Source organism: Perognathus longimembris, chromosome 28, assembly GCF_023159225.1.
Source record: "Perognathus longimembris pacificus isolate PPM17 chromosome 28, ASM2315922v1, whole genome shotgun sequence".
NCBI lineage: Eukaryota > Metazoa > Chordata > Mammalia > Rodentia > Heteromyidae > Perognathus > Perognathus longimembris.
The window spans coordinates 104,283,640-104,309,793 of record NC_063188.1 but is presented as its reverse complement, the minus strand read 5'-3'; positions in this window follow the sequence as shown (position 1 = coordinate 104,309,793).

The following is a 26,154-nucleotide window of genomic DNA, read 5'->3' as shown; positions in this document are numbered from 1 at the left end:
ACATGAACTTTCCAGAAAAGGCAAACTATGTAGAGCTAAGAAATAAATTAGTAATTCACAGGACCTGGGAGTAGGGAGGTAAAATGAGGAGTAACTGCTTATGAATACAAGGTTTCTTTGGAGGGTTACAAAAAAAATTTTCTGGATTGCACTGTGTTCATCGTTGCTTAACTAGAAAACACTGAATTGTACATTTTGAAATTGTAAGTGTGATGGTATATGAATTACATCTCAATTTATTAAGCAAGGAAGGAAGAACAACCAATTAAGAAATGGACTTGGAAGAGGAAGGCAAGATTGAAGCCTAGTTGGAGAGGATGTGGCTCCGCCCCACTGGATGGTTACCCTGGCAACAAAGTGGACCAGAGCTGGTCTGCTTTCAGAACCATGGGACATGGTGGCAAGGTGGAAATTTTTCCATCCCAGAATAGCCGTACAAGAGTGATGGAAAAAAAAATGACTGTTAGATCACTGTTGTAATTACTTTCAACATGAGATGTGCAACCGTAGCTTCTATTGTTGATGATCCTCTTGTATCCCCTTCCAGTGGTTGTACCTGCACTATCTCTGTATCTTATCTGAGTACATTGGAAACTGTGTATACAGGTATTAGAACTAGGAAACTGAAAGGGAATACCAAAATCGAGAGACACAGGGTAAAAAAGACAAACGATTACAAAAGCAATACTTGTGAAACCATTTGGTGTAAACCAACTGAACAACTCATGGAGGGAGAGGGAAAGGGGGAGGGGGAGGGGGGAATGAGGGAAAAGGTAACAAACAGTACAAGAAATGTATCCAATGCCTAACGTATGAAACTGTAACCACTCTGTACATCAGTTTGACAATAAAAATTAAAAACAAATGAGTGATGGAAAGGAACTGTCCATTGTGGTACTGAAGAAATTCTCTAAAAAGCTCCCCTTAGAGGATGACTCTGAAAGCTGCTAAGGGCCCTAGCTGGATTATTATTAGCTCCAAAAGCCTCAAGGGCACTAGCTACAGGGAGTAGAGCAGAACTCATGGGGAAGTCATCCAGTCCCTGCACCAGTCCATCACAACTATGGCACGTGCAAAACACAAGTCATGAAGCTACCCAGGAGGACATTGCTGAGACTCATCAATATGAACTCCACTGGGATCCCCTACATGTCCAGCCCAGTAACCCATGAACAAGAAGCAAACACACCAACACCAATGCTCAGAGGAGAGACCCCTTCCTCCTGCACCTCACAGCATCCTCCCCCAGAAAGCTTATCCACATGGTGCCAGTGGATGCAAGAGAAGCATTCCAGCCCATAATCAAGGCAACACCCAGGGCATGTACAAGGTGAAAGACTGATAACCAGCACAGGTATTTACAGCGGTCCTTTAAGCTGAAAGAAAGGAAGGAAGGAAGGAAGGAAAGAAGGAAGGAAGGAAGGAGAGAGAGGAGGAGAATGATGATGAAAGCGGTGCCATTGATCAAGATACATTGTATCCATAAAATGGTTGAATGGAAACTCCTTTGCATAAATACTTCAAGATAATTTTAAATGTATTTTTAAAAAAGGAAGTTTGTGGCAGGTGGCCAGGGGCTCAGGCCTATAATCCTAGCTACTCATGAGGCTGAGATTTGAGAATCATAGTTTGAAACCAACCCCAGCAGGAAAGTCTGTGAGACACTTATCTCCAATTAACAGCCAAAAACTGGAAGAAAAGCTGTGGCTCAAGTGGTAGGGTGTGGGGCACACCTGCCCGGACGCCCTGCCTCTTTTCCCAGCCTTGGACCAGGTGTGAGCCAAGATGGCTGCCGGTGGTGAACCCCGAGGTGGTCCTGTGGGCCGTGATGTAGATGTAGGCCGCCCCTTAGGGAGGTCCCTCAGAGCTACACCCTGACGGACATCTCAGGCATCCAATCACAGCCCCTACATAGGTGCATGTATCCCTTCCCTTCCGCCACCCTCCCACCCATGTAAAAGAACAGCTCATTGCCACCATTAAACGAGTCTTAGCACTGACTGGCTCCCAGGCTGTCTGTGTGTCCTCCGTCGAGAGAGGGGCTGGGTGGCAGTCTGTCAGCCCTCTTTTCCTCTTCTTGGCCTGTCCGGGTGGGGCGTGTTTTCCCGTCTCTCCTGCAGGACAGGAGAGCCCGGGAAGCTAAAAACCCCTGACAGTAGGGCACCAGCAATGAATCAAAAATGCTAAGGGACAGGTACCCAGGCCTGAGTTCAACCCCCAGTACTAGCACCAAAAATAAATAAATAAATAAAAAGGTTTTCAAATCATTTTGGAAAACACTGATATACCCCTCCCATCATCCATCATCGTGCTAAGGCATCCTATAGAAGCAAAACTTACATCCCTCTGCTCAGCCTGGACCCATGGCCCTTGGTTCCCTGCTAGTTCACATCCTAATTTTCACTGGGAAGCTGTTCTCTGCATGCAGGAGAGAAAATGAAGCAATGGGAAAGCAGCCTGCTGCCTTGCACAGAGCTTGTCTGCTGTGGAAGGGATTCTTGTGGAACAGAATGCACACCAATGGAGTCATCTGGCCAGGCTCCCTTGTGGTATTCCATCATTTTATTTACTGCACACAAACCATAAGCTCTGCAGACACTGTGGAAATATGGTTTATTTAGGTAACTAAAAATATCACCCAAATGGCATTTGGCCATTTCTGGATTTCTCTACTCCTTCTGTGTGCCCAAGCCCAACTCTACATTATCCCTTGATAGTTTAATGGAAAGAATATGGGATTTTAAAACCAGAATTGATGACATTAGGGTCAAAGGCTTTGCAGTGCCAGAATCCTGCCTGGCCACTCATTCCCATTTTCCCTTTAGAGATTCTAAAGGAAATAGAGGACAAAAAGAAAAAAATACTGGATAAGAATCAAAACAGTGCCAAGCATTTGTGGCTGTAATTCTAGCTACTCAGAAGCCTGAGATCTGAAGATAGAAGTTTGATACCAACTTGGGCAGGGAAGTTATTGAGAAAATTGATCTCCAGTTAACCACCAAAAAGTCAGAAGTGGAGCTGTGGCTCAAGTGGTAGAGTGCCAGCCTGAGCTAAGGGATACCACTAAGGACCTGAGTCTCTCTCTATCTCTATCTATTTATCTCTCTCTATCACACACACATACACACACACACACACACACACAGAAAATAAAATTAGTGGTTCATTATCAGCCCAGTGGAAGGGTTAAACTTCAGACAAGAACAAAGGTGAATACTTGTGACCACATGGGTAGCGAGCCTCTATATCCATTCAGTCTTACATACAAAATCCAGGTCCTCTCATTTCTGATCAGCTAGCCTTTAGATTCATCTACTGACACATAAAATAATGTGTCTATCTTACTCCTCACAGCAAGGCTTTTAATAGCAAAACAATGGAAACGGGTTTATCAAAAAGGATTCAATAAGGCCCAGTACTGTATGCAAAGGAAAACTATGCAACTATAAGCAGAGAAAGGAAATTCTCCACCTTCTGCTACTAACAGAATCTCAGGAAACGTTGAGTTAAAACCATGAGAGCAAGGAGCAGTGGATTGCCTATGATTGTTATTAGGTAATAGTGAGGAAAATGGAAGATGTGTTTATACTTTCTTATGTTTAAAAAGATAGACCAAGCCAAGTACCAGTGCCTGTAATCCAAGCTACTCAACAGGCTGAGATCTGAGTATCAAAGTTCAAAGCCAGCATGGTGCTCAGATCCTGAGATCAAGGCACACATGCACAGGGACACACACACACACACACACACACACACACACACACACACCATAGTAAGCAATAGATTTTGGCTTTGTAAGCTATGAAACTTCAGAAAGATTTGTTATCACAGTAATAGATAACTAATGCAGATTCTCAAAACAAATTTCTGACTAAATTATTCAGAAATGGGACATACACACACACACACACACACACACACACACACACACTTAAAATAAAATTCTCTGATCATGGTATCCAGTGAAACCAAGATCAAGATCTTCAAATTCCATCAAAGCACAACTATATTTTTTGTATGTATTCCCTCACTCATTCCTTTAGCAAATACTACAAGCACTTGCTACCAAGCAATGTTCTAGGAAGTCTCTTGTTGCCCGGATACAACAACATGTAAAACCTACCAAAAGTTCTGTCCTTTGGGTGTTTACACACTAGTAAAGGGGAAACAACAATGTATAGTGTATTCCAAAGTAGGAAGAGTAGCAAGAAGAGGTCATGATATCTAACAAATAGGGACACAGATCAATCAAGTTTCACTACTGACTTTCAAACTAGTGTAGGTTGCCAAGTGCTGGTAGCTCATGCCTGTAATCCTAGCTACTCATGAGGCTGAGGATCTCCGCATCCCAGTTCAAAGCCAGCCTGGGCAGGAAAGCCAATGAGACTCTTTTTTTCCCAATTAACCAGGAAAAATATGGAAGTAGAGCTGTGGCTCAAGTGGTAGAGTGGCTAGCCTTCAGCACAAAAGCTCATGGACAGCACCCAGGCCCTGAGTTCAATCCCCAGGATGGGCACCAAAAAAAAAAAAATAGGCTAGGTCATCCTCCTCTTTGTAGTGACTCATAGACAGGCTCAGGCTCTTGTGACTCCACTTCTCATGCTCTCAGTCCTCCAAAGATGGTGAGTAAATAAGGAAAGGAAAGAAGAAGGCACACACATATCAGCTACCCTCCAACCAAGAGTGGCAAGTCTCATTTCCACTCACAAGCCATAACAATCAAATGGTAGCGACCTCAACTCCCTGCAATGAAATGTAGGGAAAAAAATGGGGCCTCAACAATAGCTCTGTACTAGAAAGGAAAGCAGAATCTTTGGCAGGCAACGATTTTTTTCCTCTCATCAGCAAAACTTCCATTGGTTTATTCCAACTCAGCCTGTTCCACTGCTGGGCCAGGCTTAGGCCCCACACAGTCATACCAAGGAGAACAAATGTCTCCCATTTTAAGATCTCAAATCCCATCACCAAAAAATTCAATCTTTTCTTTTCTGAATCATTTCCTTATTTTGCATTTAGCAGTCACCTGGAGGGTGACATATGGAGTTCTCAATCCTTACCGAAGCTTAGCACATTTTCTTGTTCATGCCTTGAGATTAGAAATACCAGTTTCCATGGTAATTCAAGAAGCTTTAATGAAGGAATCGAAGGAGGCCGAGTGCCAATAACCACTCCTAGCTTTGCTAAAAGTGAACAATTTGGATTCTCCATCACAAAGTTGAAATTACCCCAGGCACCATCTTGACTACTTATCCATAGTCATTCTCCCAAGCCAAGGGAACCGTGTACAAATGCATAGATCAGCTTCACAGTTCTCCAAGAGAAAAGAATGACCCTGGCTAATTGGACAAGTAGCTAAATGTCAGGAGTCATCACTGAGATGAGAGTGGCTCATCAAAGCAAATCTAGAAAGAGAAATCTATTTAGAAGCTAAATGGGGTCCCTGAAAGGCCATTCCTGAAAAGAATGATTTCCCCAGCTGATTTTATTGTAATGCAAAGATCCAGTTTTTCCTCTGACTTGCTCTGATTATTTTATCCAAATTGCATTGCATCAGTCCCTTGGGAAATACAGGTGTGAGCTACGTTTCTACTTCCTAGGATTCCAAAGGACTTTGGAGGAGCTGAATTGGAATTTTGTTTCTTAATCTTTAAACATTCATGCATTCCGGAGGCAATAGATACGAATGCAGAGACGCAACTGCCTTCGTTGGCAGCTTCAGAATCTCTAACATCAGTCGGTAACCTTAGACTCTCAAGAAATGTGTTCACTCAAAATAATTTAACAACTTCCCCTTGGAAAGGTAGATCAGCAGCCTTTACAGCTTAACCATGAGTTTCTTAACACACACACACACACACACACACACACACACACACACACATACACACATGCCTTTTATTAGTGAACACATCTGTACTGATTCTGTCTTTGAAACTGAACACCATACACAGAACACCATAGCAACTTGAATACAAAACAAGGAAGATTGGCTCATCGTTGTGTTTCTGTCTGTGATGGGAGGAAGCCTCTCATCTCAATCGTGGGGATAACATCTTTTGAGGATTCCTGGCTGGAAACCAGTTTGCAGTCTACCACTCACAAAGACTTCAAGAGAAGATATAGCTAAAGAATGAGACTGATTTTTCTTTAAGACAATCCAGAAAGAACATCTTTGAAGAACATCTCTCAAGGTTAATGAGTTACTATAACAAATTACCACAAGCTTGGTAGCATTAAAAAGAAGAAATGCGTCCCTTCCTATTTCTGTCTGCCAGAAGTCCAAAATTAAGGTATGGGCAGAGGCATTCTCCCTCCAAATCTTCCGTGCCTCTCCCAGTTTCTGGGTCAGGAGTTCCTTAGCTTGTGACTATGACTCCATTACTCTCATTTCTCTCCCATCTTTATCTGTCCATGTTCTCTCTGTTTATCCTGTATTTACATAGCATTTTCTCCCTCTTAGAAAGACAGCAGACCAGAATCTTAATCTAAATGTGAAAGTCAGTCTACTTCCCCACCCCAGGTGAATTCCTGGGAGCAGATGGGGTAGGGGACTTAAACAATAGACTCCCAGAGCCAGACAGGCAAACTTAAGACTCTCTTTGAACCCTTGAATTATCTGCAACTCTGTTCCTTACTCTGAACCCTGGAGCTCCCTGTGAGCTTGGCCCCTAACCAGTACCCTACTTAAGTCCCTCCACCCCTGCCCCCACTACACCTCCTGTCCGCTAGCTCTCCTCAGGTCATCATGGTGTCCCTCTTTAACTTTCCATTAAAATTGATCTGGAAGGAAGGGAGGGAGGGAGGGAAGGAGGGAGAGAAAGGAAGGAAGGAAGGAGAGAAGGAAGGAAGGAGAGAAGGAAGGAAGGAAGGAAGGAAGGAAGGAAGGAAGGAAGGAAGGAAGGAAGGGAGGGAGGGAGGGAGGGAGGGAGGGAGGGAGGGAGGGAGGGAGGGAGGGGAGGGAAGGGAGGGAGGGAGGGAGGGAAGGGAGGGAGGGAGGGAAGGGAGGAAAGAAGGAAGGAAAGAAGGAAGCAAAGAAGAAAGGAAAGAAGGAAGGAAGGAAGGAAGGAAGGAAGGAAGGAAGGAAGGAAGGGACCAGAATTTAAGAAGTTTCTTAGGTGGTAAAGCATGTCAATAGCATGCCTGAGGCCATGGGCTCAATCTCTAGCATCATACATAGATACATACATACATACATAGATACATACATACATACATACATACATACATACATACATACATACATCATATTGGGTTAGGGTCCCCTCTAATGGAGTAGACCTGTGAAGTTCCTATTTCAAAAAGAAAGGAAGGAAGGAAGGAAGGAAGGAAGGAAGGAAGGAAGGAAGGAAGGAAGGAAGGAAGGAAGGAAGAAAGAAAGAAAGAAAGAAAGAAAGAAAGAAAGAAGAAGAAAGAAAGAAAGAAAGAAAGAAAGTCTCCAAGGTACTTCATATTATCCTTTTTTTGTGGGAGGGGCACCCAATTCAACCTATAATAAAAAGCAATCCAGTGGAGTCCAAGATGTTATTGCCAAGATCATAAAGCCCACAAAGCTAGTATAGCAGCTTTGCAAAATAACACTTGAAGAGGCTGCATCAAGAATACAAATGGAGGACGAACAAGTGCAGCAGTGGTATTCACTAGACACTAGGTTGAAAATGAACTATACAACTTGTGGGTAGGGACAGGAGAGAGAAACTGGGAGAGAACAAAGGAAGGGGTGACATTGTTCAAAAAGAAATGTATTCATGTAGTCATACCTGACTTACATAACTGTAACCCCTCTGTATATCACCTTTACAAGAACAATAAAAAGTATTAAATACAAAAGAATACAAATGGAAGCCCACATACCATTCAGTCTAATCATATAGAACTTCACAACCAAGTTACAACAATAGCTTGGCACACACATGCCTACCCAATACTCACATGTACACCAGGCTTAGGGACCACCATTTTCTTGGAGAGACTCTTCCTGAGGCAGGATAAATGGAGGAAAATGAAGCCTGGCAAAGGCAAGTCAGAAACATGTTATTTATCCACAAGGCTTACCTTTGCCTCAAAGAGAGACAACAGGATGTATTCCTTCCTAAGAGATGCATTTCTCATCTCAAGAATTAACATTTGTCTAGCAAGATGTATACCTTCCTGAGAAAAATGCTCCCCCAAAAGGTAAGCAACCAGCAACCACCTACCCAAAATGCAAACAACAAAACACCTTCCTTATCTCAAGGAAAAACATGTGTTTTGTGGCAAGGTGCATTCTTGCCTGGAAGAAATGCCCCAAACATCCAAGAACTCAGAAGGTGTAATGCCAGGATTGATTTGAACAATCTTTGCATAACTTTGAAGTCAAACACTTTGCCTTTACCATACAAATAGCCCCAACAACCAAAGAGCCCTGTGTCTCCCAGTCTCTCCTTTAGAACACCCATACTCTCTCTCTCTGCCTTTCTTTTTGCCTGTTTGTCTGCATGCCTGCTTGCTTGCTTACTCAATAAAGTTCTGCCAGGTTTTCTTATCATCATGACTTGTCTGGATTTTTTTTTAAATTTTATTGTAAAAGTGATGTACAGAAGGGGTACAGTTAGATAAGTCAAGTAATGAGTACATTTCTTTTTGAACAGTGTCACTCTCTCCCTCATTGTCTCCCAATTTTTTTTCTCCTGACCCCCCCAAGTTGTATAGCTCATTTTCAACATAGTGTCTAGTGAGTATCACTGCTGAATTAGTTCCCCCTTTGTCTACTATTTCTGTATTTCCCCTTCCACTCTCCAAATCAGATAAATATACATACAAGACAAATGTGGGAGAAAACGAGGGAGGGGAGGTAACACTGCTCAAAAAGAAATGTACTCATTACCTTACTTATATAACTGTAACCCCTCTGGACATCACCATTACAATAAAAAAATTTAAGATATAAATTAACCAAGCACAAAAAAGACAAAGGGTACAGAAATCAAAAACAGCAACAAAAGGGGGGAAAAACAAAAAAAAGACCTGTAAACAGTACAATAAAAAAACCTCTTGTTTCCATTTCTTGGAATTCATTTCAATAAGCAGTAATTCTTATTCTTCAATCTAAGTTAAGGACCCCAAGTGAAGAGTCCCTGCTTTTAGAGGGGAAACTTCACAAACCTTCACCTGCATCCAGTGACATGAAGAGCTTGGTGGGTAAGCTGTTTCCAAGTTTAAATGACAGAATGAATCTTGAAGGACAGGGCATGGGGAAAGAACCCAAGTTAAGGACACCTGCGTAACTAGACCTGCCTCAAATCATTCAGGTAAGCTATCAAAGTCCAATGGAGGGCACTTCACAGATTTCCAGGATTCTAAAAGTCTTCCAGACTATTCCACCCAACCAGAGGGGGAAAAAGGGGGAATGAAGTTATCTGGTAAACCCTATCTAAACCCCCATGCTGGAGAATTTAACTAAGTTTATACAAAAGGAACCATTCTTCCTCATGCTTCTAAGGACAAATGCAGTAAGCATCTCTCTTTCTCCCCCTACCCCCATACACACACACACACACACACACACACACACACACACACACAATTTACAATTTCTCACTCTAAAATTCTCTCTCCAATAATTTCCAATCATTTAGCACATTTTCAAGAGCATTTTAAAAGCTTTAAAAAAGACAGGCTCCAGTGGCTCACACCTGTAATCCTAGATACTCAGGAGGCTGAGATCTGAGGATTGTGGTGACCAGTCAGCCAGGGCAGGAAAATCTGTGAGACTCTTATCTCCAATTCACCACCAAACAGCCAGAAGTGGAGCTGTGACTCAAGTGGTAGAGTACTAGTCTTAAACAACAACAACAACAAAAGCTCAGGGACAGCACCCAGGCCCTGAAATCAAGTCCCAGAACTGGCACAAAAATGTTTTTAAAAAATCATCAGACTACAATAAGAAAAAAAAGATTAAAAAATGTAATAGTAATAACAAAAAAAAATCATCAGACTTCCTAAACCTCACATTTGTAGTTTACAATCTCACTGATCCTGAGAGTAACCTTTTATGAAATATGCTATATGAGTTATGATTCACTATTCCCACTAGATACGTGAGGTAACTGAGGAAGCATGTTTAAGTGTTTTGTCCATGTTTACACACGTGCGGGGAGAAGGTGGGTCTTTTCACTCTAACCCTGGGACTCTTTCTTAGGTCAGGATCCCAGAATCTCTCTCATCTTCTTGGGGCTGGCTGAACTTTCCTGACTCCATTCAAGTGTCTCTACCTGGGAAACAAGTGGAACACAAGTCAACTCTGAAGAAGTGGGCTGGGTTGGTCCCACAGAGTTCCCATAGCAAGATCAGACTTGCCTCAGTAACCATTCTGCCCTCTAGTGGTGGGAGGAGGGTGGGCTGATTTTAGCCTAAAGGTGGAGCACTGAGCAAAAATAGGTGTAAGTACTGTGCTTAGACTAGGATGCCAGGGGCTCCTGTCCCAGGCCTTACTTCTTGTGGCATCCTGAATACGATAAGCAATGAAAGACAGTGACTTGGGGTTTTTCAACTTACATTTTAAAATAACTAAATTGTTTAATCAGTTCCTGTTTTAAAACTTTAATAATGACTACTGTTTAATCTTGTTCTTACAGATTAGATCCTCTGCAACATTTATAGTCAGACACACAGAAGGATAAATGAAGTTCAGGACTTATTTTTAATAAGTTCCAGGTAAGCCTTGCTTCAGAACTATTTCAGGGTTTGGGGGGGTGGAGGTTGGGGTTTTGGTTTTTGCCTGTCCTGGGGCTTGCACTCAGGGCCTGAGCACTGTCCCTGGCTTCTTTTTGCTCAAGGATAGCATGCTACCACTTGAGCCACAGCACCAATTCCAGATTTTTCTATATATGTGGTGCCAAGGAATCGAACCCCGGGCTTCATGCTTGCTAGGCAAGCACTCTACCGCTAGGCCACATTCCCAACCCCATCTGTTGATCTCCTTGTTGCTTAAATTGGAAATAAATGGGTCTCTTGGCATCAATTCTCACTTGATCTGTCAATCACCCCGTCCAATGTGGGATTCAACTTCCTGGCTAAGACACCTTATCCCAGCAAGGAGCAAAAATGCGATCTGGGACGAGGGATGGTCCAGAGACAGTTGGATACAACTGTGCAGATAACAGGGGATGGTGTCAGATGGAATCACTTTGTGCTCACGCTTTCAAACTTAACCAGAGCCAGGAAGTACAAGAAACTAGTTCATAAGTATTCCTATCTAATACCCATACTTGTCTACCTTCTAACTGAACAGGAACTTATGTCTATTACCTGTTATTTCTATTTATAGTAAGTCTGGAAAAAAAGGGTACGGTTGTCAAATGGGGGATAGCTTAAAATGAACAAAAAGCCTAGTCCCCAGTATCTGCTCAAGGCTATAATTGGCAGTAAATTTTTTGCCTGGCACCAACCACACAAATTCATCTGGTCAGGGAAAGAGGATAAGGCCGAGTATTAATAAGTTAAAACACTCTTCTAGAGCCTCAAAATAGGACATCTGGCCATTTGAGCCAAATAGATCTCACGGATTCATGTAAAGAGGTCTTAATAAATACCTATGCAGATTCTATTGGTATTATAACTCCCCAATGAAGCATGGACCTAAAATCTTGAGCCTATTAAAGGCTGTCTGGGAATCTTCACAGGTAGCTGTTATGCACTGTAAGGGTCAAGTTCCCTAGTCAGCCAAAGAAATGCTTTTGCAGACCCAAGTGCTAAGCAGGCTGCACTGGCCAGCTGTATAAAAATGGATTTCAAGGCTGGGAATATGACCTAGTGGCAAAGTGCTAGCCTCGTATACACGAAGCCCTGGGTTTGATTCCTCCGCATCACATATATAGAAAAATCCAGAAGTGGTGCTGTGGCTCAAGTGGTAGAGTGCTAGCCTTGAGCAAAAAGAAGCCAGGGACAATGCTCAGGCCCTGAGTCCAAGGCCCAGGACTGGCAAAAAAAAATGGCTTTCATCCCTTCTATACCCAAATTTCTTCAAATCAACTTCTACCTAGATGGAAGGAACCTACACAATTCTTCTCAGTACTCCTACGGCTGTAAAATTGTCTGGTATTTCCTCTTGGATACATATTTCTAGAATAAGACCTTTATCCCTTCAACTCCAATCTCTGGCTTCAGATTCATCTAGATACAAAGACCCACAGGACTCCTATACCCATAAACCTCTAGAAAACTTGAGATGCCTCTTTAACAAAAATGGAGACTTAATCAAATTGCCTGGATGGTTTGATAAAGTTTCAAATTTTAATTAACATTTATTAAATGTTTATTTTTTTAAAAACCTTCTATTAATCATAAATAACATTCTCCAGTCTCATAAGTGTTAAAGCTCCTACCTTGATCTTAGGATGTATAAAACGTTATCTTTACTTCTTTTTGCTCAAGGCTAGCACTGTACCACGCCACCACAGCTCCACTTCTAGCTTTTTTTTGGTAGTTAATTGGGGATAAGAGTCTCAAAAAAGAAGTTTCAAAGACTTTCCTGCCCTAGCTGGCTTCAAACAGCAATCCTTAGATCTCAGCCTCGTGAGTAGCTAGGATTACAGACTTGAGCCACCAGCGCCCAGTGCGTTCTAGCTTTATGACTACACTCTGTGTAAGGAATATTCCAAAAATAAAGAAAGTTTGTTGAGATCTGACTGCTCTACAGTTTCATGAAGCAAACAACTAATTCAGTTCACATAATGTCTTCCCTTCTATGAAAGGATGCCAACATAGATAACTCTAGACAATCCCATTGACACATTTCCTTTGTAGACCAGCCCTGAAAATAACAAATGATGATGATATTGGAATAATGAAGAAAGTATGAGCCTGTTAAAAAATAAGTAGTGGCAGCAAAACATGGCTTCATTTATGTAAAAATTATAATAAAATATGGCCAAGTATGGTGATACATGCCTACAATCCCATTACTTGGGGGGCAAAGAGAGAAGGATCACAGTCTGTGATCTCAACTCTGCTCTGAAAATGAATTTTAAAAGATAGGAAGGAAACATCCAAAAATGGCCTGGATCATGGATTTTTGAGTATGGTGGTGTAGAGAATAACCTTGCTTCTTTGAGCTTTGCTATACCTTTCATCTTTTGCAATACTCAGATCATATTTTTGTAATGAGAAACATATATTATAGAGAGAGACATATATAATAGCCTTGCATTTGTGAGATGCTTAGGGGAATTGTGAAATGATATGTCTGGTCATGCCAATATGATCTTTGTCTGGGTCTGTATGTCTCTGTGTCTGTATGTCTCTGTGTCTGTGTCTACTTGCACACACGCATGCCAGTACTGAAATGTGAACTCAGCACCTCATGCTCTTACTTAGCTTTTACTCAAAAGACTGGCACTCTACCACTTGAGCCACCCGTCCACTTCCATCTTTCTGCTTCTTCATTAGAGATAAGAGTCTCACAGATTTTCCTGCCCAAGCTAGCTGTGAACCATGCATGATCCTCAGATCTCAGTCTCCTGAGTAGCTAGGATTACAGGCATGAGTCACTGGTGCCCCGCCCCATATGAAATCTTGATGGGGGGGGGGGGTTGTGCCAGTTCTGGGGCATAACTCAGGGCCTGAGTACTGTTCCTGAGAATTTTTACTCAAGGATACCATTCTACTATTTGAGCCACAGCTCCACTTCCAGCTTTTCTTTTCTTTCTTTTTTTAGTATTTTATTCGAGATAAAAGTTTCCATGACTTTTCTACCCTGGCTGGCTTCAAATCTGGACCCTCCAATCTCAGCTTCCAGAGTAGCTAGGATTATAGGCGTGAGCCACCAGTGCCCGGATGATGTTTTAAATACTAGAGCACTTCATCCATTTTCCATGAATTTTGTCTTGTAACTGTAACTGTTATTGATTTCTCGTAACTCTAATTGCTCAAGTTTCTCAGTCGCCATCTGAGCTTTATTTTGCTTACAGGAAAGCAGTTTGCTGAAGAAAGGTTCATGGCTAATGGTTTTGACATGTAAAGTTGTTCAACTGTTCAAGATGGTTCATTTAGTCATTCACCCTGTTCAAAAAGCTGACAGAAATTCTAAGCACAACTTTCATCTTTGACCTTTGACTCTAGGCTTTAGCTCATATAGTACACTGTTGTCAAATTTCCCAGTTAACTTTATGAAGCAGCCCTTGAATCCTCTTGTTTTCACTTTGCCCATCCTACAGTGATAAGGCATGCCTTGGCTTGATTCACTTTTGATATTTACTAATTACTACTAACTACTTCAACTACTTCTTTCTCTTATTTTGACTCTTTTTGTACCATCTCAACTGTTCTTGGAAAAGCTTGGCGCATTTTTCCAAAGCTGGAATGTACAGTAGACATACAATGAGATGGTTATATAGATGTGTCATTATTTCTTATGAAGTGGAATAGTTAGCAATTTTTGCTGACCAACTTTTGTTTACTGGTTTATAAAGTTGTAAGGGGCTTTTTAATGTTTTTCTCTTTTTAAATTAGTGCATGTTAATTATACAAAATAATGGTTTCATTGTGACATTTTCATTCATGCATATAAGATGCTTCTATATCACCCATTATCCTCTCTTATCCCTTTTCCCTTTGGAGATTATTCTTGTGTGTGTATGCTGGTACTGGGGCTTGAACTCAGGGCCAGGGTGCTCTCTCTTAGCTTTTTCACTTAAGACCAGTGCTCTATCACTTGAGCTACAACTCCAATTCTGGCTTTTATAGAGATTAATCAAAGATAAAAGTCTTGTGAACTTTCCTGCCTGGGCTGGTTTTGAACCACAATCCTTAGATCTCAGTCTCTTTAGTAGCTAGGATTGCCAGCAAGAGCCACCAGTACCCAGAATCTATAGAGACTTTTAAAAGCAGATATGAGCGTAAATATGTTCTGAGTGGTTTGCTCATCTTCATGGAGTAAGTCAAGGAACAAACAAAAGCATGGACTATTAAGAAAAACAACAGAATATACAAATATATATGAATAAGGATGTTCAAAATAGGTTTTTATATTGCTAAAACATCAGAAACGAGTAAATATACAATAGAGGAATGGTGGCAGAAAGTATAATGTCTCCAAACAGTGAGATACCATATAATTATTTGAATCCTTGTTATGAACCATTTGAGCAAAGAGTTACTAAGAAAGAAAAACTTCTCTGTTGAGATTGTTTTCAAAAGGAGAAATGGGGGGGGAGGAGGAGAGTGACAGAGGAAGTCTGATCAAGGTAATATATATATATATATATATATATAATGTTATATATGTCAAAATGAGCCCCTTTGTATAACTAATTAATGCTACTAAAATTGTAAAAGACATTTTAAACAAAAGAATAGCTTCTTGACAGTAGTTGTTCATAGACATATGATTCTACTCTTTCTTATCCCAGAGTCCTTGATGTGCCTTTGTTATCTGGATGCACTACTTCTCTCTCCTTCCCAAGCCCCCTCCATCTCCACTATTTTTAAGATTTCACTTACTGGTTGTGGTGACTGTGTAAATTTGCATAATGTTTCCTTCATTTAAAAAACTTGAAATTGTGGTGGTAAGATGGATTTCAGAGGCCTTTGGGGGAGGGAGAATTGTTCACACTGTAAAGGATGCTGAAAAACTCTTTTTTCCTCCTGAGAAACACCAACTCCTCTTTAGGGCCCCATGAATTAACTAAAACCAGGACAAACACTTGGCATCTCTGCCTCCACGTTCTATGTCTCTGCTCTAAGCCATTGTCTCTGCAGTTACTTTGAAATCACCTTGGAATCTGAGAAAGGACTTCTAACAGATCAATAACATCTTTACTACCCCTAAGGATCAATAGAGCTTCCAACACAGACCATCCACCAGGCAACAATGAATTCTAAACACAATTCCCCTGGAACCTTTCCCAAACTAAAGACAGAAATAATAAACAACCAGGCCATATTGTGGCCAGAACTGTTTAATAATTGTGCATACCTCTATCTTCTTTGCTCCCAATTCCCTGGTTATTTTTTGACTGTACCCAGAATACATCTGAAGATGTACTGAAATACTGTCTCCTTTCTCTGCCCTTCACCATGACTCTATTTGGCACATTAAGAAAAGGGATCAGATCTGCAAGGTGGAACACCTAGAATTCGGGCCTGAAGTCTAGCAAGTTCCAGTTTCAACACTCCTGGAACTTTATATCCAAAGCATTGATATCATTATATTAACTCAACTATAAAAAATTGTCAATGGGGGCTGGGAATATGGCCTAGTGGCAAGAGTGCTTGCCTCCTACACATGAAGCTCTCGGTTCGATTCCCCAGCACGACATATATGGAAAACGGCCAGAAGGGGCGCTGTGGCTCAGGTGGCAGAGTGCTAGCCTTGAGCGGGAAGAGCCAGGGACAGTGCTCAGGCCCTGAGTCCAAGGCCCAGGACTGGCCAAAAAAAAAAAATTGTCAATGGGTTTTGATATAATCTGCTTATTCTCTATATTCATAGCCTCCTTTTCCCATTGCTGTCCCGACTTAACTCCTATAAAGGAGGTCCAATTACTGTGGCTAGAGCATTTATGGAAGGCTCACACAATAAGAAGAACTGGAGCAAAGCCTTGAAAAATGAGAGAACCTTTAGTAACTAGGCAGATGAAGAAGATTCTAGTACACTGACCCTAAGTAGCAGATCTGAGGAGTCTACCCTGAGGTCCTGTGAGGTCTAGGAGACTCTGGACTAGCCTCATTAATGGGTTCAGCTGGAAAGTGAGTAGAAAGGATGATAGGTAGTTGGGAGCCATGTTATAATTTCTGTGAAGCCAGCCTCTGGTGGCTCACAACCTGCAATCCTAACTAGTCAGAAGGCTGAGATCTACGACCACAGTTTGAAGCCAGCCTAGGCAGGAAAGCCCATGAGACTCTTGTCTCGACTAAAACTACCTCCCAAAATCTGGAAGTGCAGCCCCAGGACTGGCACACACAAAAAAAGAAAGACAGTCTGTGAATATTTGATGCAAGAGTAAATGTTATTCTGTAATTGATGGAGAAATTGTAGGGTAATCCTGGGGAAGAGAGAAAGGAGTATTGGTTTCACTTCAGGAACTCTTCTAAACCTCATGACCTTCCTTCACTGATGCCATTGAGAACCACTACCACAAGAAAACAGCACTCAGCTAAAGTGCTCAAAGCCAGAGAGAAAAGCTCTTGACTGGAATTCCGCAGCAGCAAAGTGATAATTGTGCGAAGAAACCCACTTCCCCAGCTTTATATTTGCCTTTTAGTCGCTCATTTTGATTACCTCTGCATTTCCCCCCAAAGATACTTTTCCTCAACCCTGGCTCAACAACTCAGAAAAATCTTTTTCTATTTGTTTCCATGCCAGACTACAGACAGAGTTTGAAATTACCAAGAGAAATAACACAAGAAGATAAGAAGAGCACAAAAAGAGTCCATTTTCCCAAAGAAAGATTTGGGGACCAAAATTCCCTAAGATAGGCAATGTCATTGAAGCAAGGAAGAGGTGCTAGGCTGAAGAAAAACAAGCACCATCCACATGGGAACTCCAAAGCCCATTAGAGATTCAATTACATAGGGAGCCTATAGCTCAGAAAAAATCGGTCATGGGCTGGGGATATAGCCTAGTGGCAAGAGTGCCTGCCTCCGATACACGAGGCCCTAGGTTCGATTCCCCAGCACCACATATACAGAAAACGGCCAGAAGCGGCGCTGTGGCTCAAGTGGCAGAGTGCTAGCCTTGAGTGGGAAGAAGCCAGGGACAGTGCTCAGGCCCTGAGTCCAAGGCCCAGGACTGGCAAAAAAAAAAAAAAAAGAAAGAAAGAAAAAATCGGTCAAATCTACTATTATGCCCAGTTTCCAGGCACCCCAAAATTCTCAGAAGCGTTTTCTCATCCTCTCCAGGAAGCCACTCCCTCCTCCACCCTAATTCCCCTACCTTGCTCTTGTTTCTTTCTCAAGTTTCCTTGCTTCCATATTTTGACTGTCCTTTTGTTACAGAAAAGGAATCGATCAGACTTGATCGTCCAACAGGCTAGGACTGTTCATTGCCAGCAAGGGCCACAGACCTTCCCTTGGGTATATGGGAGTTGTGCTAGGGACTGGATTTGGGGTCAGGTTTATATGGGCCTTAACAAGAAGCAGCAAATAAAAAAATAGGCTATAGTCTCCTGGGGGCCCAGGGCGGTGTCCTTGGCCAGGCCCAGAATGGAATACTCCCAACATCTGGGGTGAGGGAGCTTTCAGCTAGGCCAAGGACGGAGTGACCCGCCTGTGGTCAAGCACAGGAGTCAGCACCTGGTGTTTTGCTTGAGCTGAGGCTGGAGTCACTCCTTCATATTAACCTCAAGCAAGCATGCCAAGACAGTTTCAATTTCAAATACTATATCCTGTGTTTCCCATAAGAGTCTGGGTTCAGAAACTCCTAACATTGTATCTATACTGTTACATAGTAAAGTATCCAAGAAGCCACATTTTGAAGGATCAATCTTGGACTCTTTATTAGAATATTAGCAGTCTGCAGGCAGCCAGTTGTTACAAAGGCCTGCAGCCTGCAAATACCTCAACACTGTCAGGAAACAAGTCAGAGAGGAAAGAGAGAACAAAAACAATACCAACAAACCAATTCAGCTCCAATGGAGAGCTGACTTGGGACGCAATGGTGACCGGAGATGAGCCAGGACACAGGACACAGGACACGAACATGGAGACAATGTGGCATGGCGTAATGGCGCCTGAGCTGGCCTGACCCTAAATAGAGTCAGGTCAAGGGGCAGGGTCACAGGAAGCTCCCAGTCCCAGGCACGTGTCTGACAGGTTCAGTAACCTATAGGCCAAGTGCTCATCCCTGTCTGTAGGGATTCAGGCACACCCATCACCTGGGGGTGGGACTTCCCTTCCTCTAGGAATCCAAGATCACCCATCAAGACCAGATGCCAGACAGTACAACTTGCCCTGTGGCCAATGATGGCACTGGCCAGATCTGACCTCCATATTACAGTATAAATATTACCAGAACTTCCTCTTTGAGTCTAAAGAGCTTTGGCGGTTATTATTGACCTAAATGTTCAAGTTTCACTTTCAAAATGTCCTGTGTGGGTATTTGCCATGATCATTTCCCTTTGAATATGTCTTGCAAATTTATTCATGCTTTTCAAATGTAGATGCACTGATTTGACAGCAATGTGTTTTCAGACAATGGTGTTTGTCAGTTGTCACTGCTGAACTGGAAAGATTTCTCCAGGGCTTCAACCCCTAATCTTTCTCTCTTCCTTACTCTAGAGATTTCTCTGTGTATCTTTATTCCTGTCAATAGCTTTAATTAGCATCTAGAAAATGATGCCTTCTAAGCCTAGATCTGCCATTTGGAGTTTCCCCATGAGATTCAGATATAGTTCCAATTAGCTAGCAGATATCTCCACATATGCTACAGACTTCCCACACCTGACATCTCCAAAATGTATTATCCTCCAGAACTTTCAATGAGTGATAGCAGGTCCACACAAAAATCTGATTTCTCCAGAAGCTAGAACTCATTTATAAATGTACAAGTAAATACAAGTATAAGGAAATATTTAGGGACTATTGCTAGTACCAGAATTGTGAATGATGAAAAGATCAGAAAGACAAACTCACAGGCCAATGGGTTTTATTAGACTTAACAGCCTAAAATGGGCATCCAAGTCTTCAGCCCAGCTGCAGAAGAAATATTTCCTTACAACAAGGTTGTATTGAAACAAGGATACTGGATCAAAGTAATGCCATCTTGGCATCTTGATAGAAGTTAATAAAAGATGGGGACTTTCTGGGAACTCTACAGGTGATAGAAGACACACCTTAGATTGCAAATGCACCATGAGTTGTAGGGGTCCAAGAAACTCGTGTTTCTCCTAGATAATTGGGGTCCTGATTTTCGCTTATTGTTCCCCTGGATAGTTTGGTTTACCTATGTATAACACTTTTGTTAGAGTTAAGTATCCTCTTCTAGTTTGCTTTGCTTACGCATAACTCCTTTATTAGGAATAAGTATCTTCATCTAGCTCCCTTTGTTTTATGTATAACACTTGTTGAGGCTGTTAAGACTTGGTCTCCACTCTAACATGTGATTTTTGTCTTTAAAAGTTCTATGTGCTGGGCTGGGGATATGGCCTAGTGGCAAGAGTGCCTGCCTCATATACATGAGGCCCTGGGTTCGATTCCCCAGCACCACATATACAGAAAATGGCCAGAAGTGGCGCTGTGGCTCAAGTGGCAGAGTGCTAGCCTTGAACAAAAAGAAGCCAGGGACAGTGCTCAGGCCCTGAGTCCAAGCCCCAGGACTGGCAAAAAAAAAAAAAAAGTTATATGTGCTAAAATGAATTCCATGAGATGGAAACAGGAGGATTTTATTGATGTCGTTATGTTTAATGTACTAGGTGAATTTCTCTTGGTGTACCCCCTGTGGTCACTGTATATGATTCTGGTACACTGGATATTGTATATATGCTTATCTGAACTAGGGAAGGGAAAGAAAAATGAGGGAGGGTATAACAAACATGATAAGAAATGTAGTTACTGCCTTATTATGTAGCTGTACCCCCTCTGTATATCACCTTGTCAATAAATTTTAATTTTAAAAAAAGTTATGTGCGGGCTGGGGATATAGCCTAGTGGCAAGAGTGCCTGCCTCGGATACACGAGGCCCTAGGTTCGATTCCCCAGCACCACATATACAGAAAACGGCCAGAAGCGGCGCTGTGGCTCAAGTGGCAGAGTGCTAGCCTTGAGCGGGAAGAAGCCAGGGACAGTGCTCAGGCCCTGAGTCCAAGGCCCAGGACTGGCCAAAAAAAAAAAAAAAGTTATGTGCTAGCTCTGTTCTGGGCTGCTGGTCTCTGAAACAGGAATTCACCATACAGTTGCCTTCCTTTTAATAAAGACTCCAGATTCAACCACTCAAATTGTGGCTTATCCATTTTCTTACCATACAACAGTATGGCACACAAATGTATTCACCAAGTATGGTATTTGCAGGGGAGAATTCAGTGTCATTCCTTAGAAATAATTCACAGTCTTACAAAATGAATACCAGGCAACTAGCACTTGAAAGGTATTGGGGGGGGGGGGGGCTAAGAAGAGGGGTGGGTAGACAAAGAAAGGAAGGGGGAGAATGCAGTCATAATATTCAATGCATAACCTATGAAACTAAAATTGAGGAGAAGGGATGGTTTGGGATGGGTGGAAATGATTTTTAAAGGAATGACATGCTCAACATGCATTGTACTTACAAAGTAAACTACTTACTTAAAAGTCAGTACAGAATTTTTTTTTTAAGATCAGAAGCCTAGTTCTCATTCATGTCCATGTCCCCAAACCCTAGCACAGGATCTACTCCATAATCACGTTCACTAAGTGCTTTTTTATTCAATTAATAATGGAGTCCTGGTTTTGTTTATGGTTTAGGTTCTGGGTTTGAACTCAGGGCTGTGTGCTTGTTTGCAAAGGCTTTACCACTGAGCTATTTCATCTCCAGTTAGTGAAGTAAGGAGGTCAGGTCTGGCCAGCACCATCTTGGCTACATGGTGAATTGTAGGGTCTGGCACCCTGACTTCATGGTAGAGGAAGGGAAGTCCCACCCCCAGGTGATAGGCTTGCCTGGATCCCTGGAGACAGGGGTGGGCACTTGGCCTATAGGTTACTGAACCTGTCAGTCCAGTGCCTGGGACTAGGAGTTTCCTGTGACCCCGCCCCCTAACTTGACCCTATTTAGGCACAGACCAGCTGAGGCAACTTTATAGCATGCCACCTGTCGCTGTGTTCTCGTCCTGTGTCCTGGCTCCTGGCTCGTCTCCGGTCACCATGGCGTCCCAAGTCAGCTCTCCATTGGAGCTGAATTGGTTTGTTGGTATTGTTTTTGTTCTCTCTTTCCTCTCTGGCCTGTTTCCTAACAGTGTTAAGGGGATTTGCGGGCTGCAGGCCTTTATAACAATTGGCTGCCTGCAGACGGCTAGCATTCTAATAGAGTCCAAGATTCGATCCTTCAAAATGTGGCTTCTCTGATAATTTCCCTTATAACATTAGCTTTAGAGGTCCAACCAGCTTCAACGCCCAAGTACATTGAGTTTGGGGCATTTGGAGTTTGTCTTCCATTCTCTTGGTAGGATCATGATGGATAGCTTTGTGAACAACATTTTGTAAGATTTATATCTGCAATAACTTCTTTTGTATCCCAGAATAATTTATAGTATCTTCAATAATAATTTGATCTGGAAGCTTCTTTATGAAATCAAGCACAAACCCACATATACATAAAATACCCTTTTGTCTTATCATTTTAAGCCTTTCTAAGTTTGGAAAGGTTTTCATTCAGATACATTTGTTTTTCAGAAATTTGGAGTGATTAGAATGCTCATTCAAAAGACTTTTTATTAAAATAATACTTCCAAATTTCATAACATCTGAATTTTTTTAAATGTAATGTCCCTGAAAACATTTTTGGCATTAAAATTCATTCATCATTATTTACATAATGATTTGATAAAGCTACAAATGTATTTAACATCTTGCTTTTGATTAAGCACAGGAGAATATGACTTTATAGCCAAAAGACAGGTCCTTTCCTTATTATGAGACTCTCATAATACTTTTCTAACAAACTCATCACCCCTTCCTGTCCTTTACCTTTTAATTTATACTCTATACAATGTACTGTTATAAACTGAATTAACTGAGGACTGTTTACATTTTTAACACTGTGACAAAATACTTAAGGTAACTCAACTGAAAGGAAGAAAAGTTTATTTGGGCTTTCAACTTCAGATATTTCAGTCCATGGTCACTTGACCCCATTGCTGTGGACTATGGCAAGGAGTGATAACATATCAGGGAGGGCACAGCAAAACAAAGCTGCTCACCTCTTGGCAGCCAGAAAGCAAGACCAAGAAGGAGGTGTGGAGAAGGGAGGAGGAAGGGGGAAGAGATGAAAAGGGGAGGAGGAAAAGGAAAGTCCAGGTTTGTTGGGCTCTGGCTGTACCTTTAAGGGGGCAGTCCCGAGAGTCCTGCCTCTCCTCCCGCCCTGGGGCTGCTTGGCTGTTAGCCACTCCTACCCACTTCCGGGTCTGGAACCTCCCCACCGGAAGAGGGAACTAAGCCAGCCCCACCTTCCCTGTGTGAGCACGTGTGCCACCATGGCGGCAGCCGAGCCCAGGGGAGGCGGTTCTGTGGGCCATGATCTCCGCCCATAGAGGAAGTTCTGTGACATCACTATGATGAGCAGCTTGTCAGCCAACCGCTAGTACCTAGTTAGGCGCCCCAAGTCCCTCTCCTTCCCTCTGTCATCACTGTAATAAATGCTATTGCCCTCCCTCTGAATAAACGAGGAAGTCCATCAGAGGGCTCCCTGAAGCCTCCATGTCCAGAGTCTGCTTTAACGTAAGGGGGGCTTTGGGACAAGTGGTTTCGCTGGCTTGATCCCCATCTCTGCTTAGCCCCAATCGGGACACGCTCTGGCCTCCTTTGGGCGGGAGAAGCATGTAGGGCTGTCCCCCACAATCAGTATAGCCTGACACAGGTTTAAAGTCATATTCCCAAACCCCTTACCTACTTCTTCCAACTAAGCCCTACCTCATAATAGCCCATTCATTCAGCTAGGAACTCAGTAAACCATTGATGGATCTCGTGATCAATAGTACCAGCAGGTGGACACTAAGTCTTCAACACATTTGCTTTTTGAGGGACATTTCAGATTCATATCATAATGGGGGCAGGGCTTAACACATTACTGAAGTTTGAGTTATAAATAAGTGCCGATGTACTGTCAGCAAAGATATTAATAGAACTATTTTATTTATAAGATAAAACATTTACAGACGTAGATAAATCTCAAACATCCTACTTTCCAGTTTATTAAATCTTTTATGACAGAGCCAAACTTAATCTTTTAATCTACCAATTCAACACAATCACTATCAAAATCCTGGCTATCTCTTTGTTGCATAAATTGACAAGCTGACCCTAAAATTAATATGAAAATGCAAATGATGCATATTAGTCAAAATAAAGAGAAGAATGGAGTTGGAGGATTCCTACTTCCCAATTTAAAAATTTACAATAAATGTTAGGTTTTTAAAGTAGGTAGCCGGTAAAGGAGAATGCCACGCGGTATTCAGGCAGGAAAGAAAGTTTATTACTGAACTGCTGGCCTGTGGCCAAGATGATCCATGGCAGGAGAGAAGGGAGAGAGAGAGAGCAACCCCCACCCAGCCCTGCTTTATTTAGGGCAGGGGCAAGGGGTGTGGCCAGGTGGATTAGGAGGTGACCTCAGGGAAAGGGGAGGTAACTGCCTCCAGGTCTGCAGGTTACCCAGGTAACTGGGTGGAGACTTAATGAGGTGGGGGCATCTGCATGTAGCCCTCAGGGAGAGGACCTAACAATAAAGTTATAGTAATAAAGACAGTGTTACACAGGCATATAGATAGAAGATGGATTAATGGAATAGAACTGAGAATCAAGAAAGAAACCCTTATTTTATGGTCAGTTGATTTTGACAAGAGCGCTAAGACAATTCAAGGGGAAAATGGACTCTTCAATAAATGATGACAAAATAACCACATCATGCAAAAAGTGACATTGAGCCCATAATTTATACTATACAAAAATTAACTTCATATGGACTATAGACTCAAATGTAAAAGCTAAAACTATAAAACACTTAAAAGAAAATCATAGGCCAGGAAATCCCCACTGATCCCCAGTGACCAAAAACAAAGGACACAATATTTTAGAGTTTTTCTTTCTTTCCCCTTATGCTAGTACTGTGGCTTTAACTCAAGGCTTGGACTCTCTCTCTGAGTTGGTTTTTTTTTTGCTCAAGGCTGGCACTATGTCATTTGAACCACACTTCCACTTTTTGGTGGTTAATTGGAGATAACAGCTTCACAAATATTTCTGCCCAGGCTGGCTTTGAACCAACATCCTCAGATCTCAGCCTCCTGAGCAGCTAGGATTACAGGTATGAACCGCTGGTGGCTGGCTGTGTATGTCATTTTCAATTTCTTGTAGCCATACATTTCAAAAAACAAAAAGAAACCGGTAAGATTTATTTTTTAAATAATGTTTCAAAAGATTAAGATATAAGCATGTAATAATATGAACGGATTCATGAGAAATTGTCAGGTTTATTTTTTCACTAAGCCTTTGAAACCTAGTATATGTAGTCCAGTTCAGCATGTTTCACAAGTGCTCAGTAGTTACATGGAGCCTGCAGGTACAGAATTGGATGGTACAGGACCAAGGAAAAGGGACCCTGAAAGAAAACAGACCCTTGAATGATAACCCTTCATTCACTATGCTTCATTTAGCAGGAGAACTCGGCTAAACTCTCCACAGAAACCAGAGACCAAGGCCAGCAGGAGTGAGGCATGAGAGAGGAATAAGTAATGAGCTGGAAGCCAGCCCCCTTCTTAGGGATAATATATGTATAACCAGCCCTCCAGTCTACTCCACATCTGCTGCGTCAAAACCCAATTTGGAGTCTTACTTTCTACTGTGTCACGAACAACTTGCACTTCCTGATCTCTTTATGTCTCCTTATTGTTCCTTCTATAAAATTTCCTTCAAAACAAGAAAAAAAAATCTGGCTCATACTTCTTGCTGTGCAGTATGCAGTAAAGTCCTTTATCTCTGATCCAAGGGTCTTATATCTTCTGCCGGTATCCATAAGACTGTGACAGACTGACTCGTTAATTTGCAAGTAGAGTCAAACCTCAGATCTGTCACAATTGTTGACAACATCATCCCCTCCTTTCATGCCTAATTAAGGTCTGAATTACTCAGTCCTTAGAGTATGCCATACAGTATACTCTGTGAGCATGTTGTATGTGTCCACATTTTAACATTTCTTATCCCCTCCAGTATTCTATGCCTGACACTTATTATAGTACTGCTGAGTCCTCCTTTCTCCTCCGTGCTCGCTCTCCTTTAGTTCCCTGTCTTCCTGTAGTCCTTTACTATCCTGTCATCTTCCTAACCCTAAAGCAGACCACATCAGTGACATCAAAGCCATTGAACCTGGAGTTAGGGGAAAGAAAGTAGTTTTAATAGACTCAAAAAAAAATCTCAGAGCACATGTGTCTTCAGAGGAAAAAAACTCAATTTCTACCTTTCCTACCTTTCCTAGTTCAGTCAGTGCAAATCTCTTTGGAATAAGAG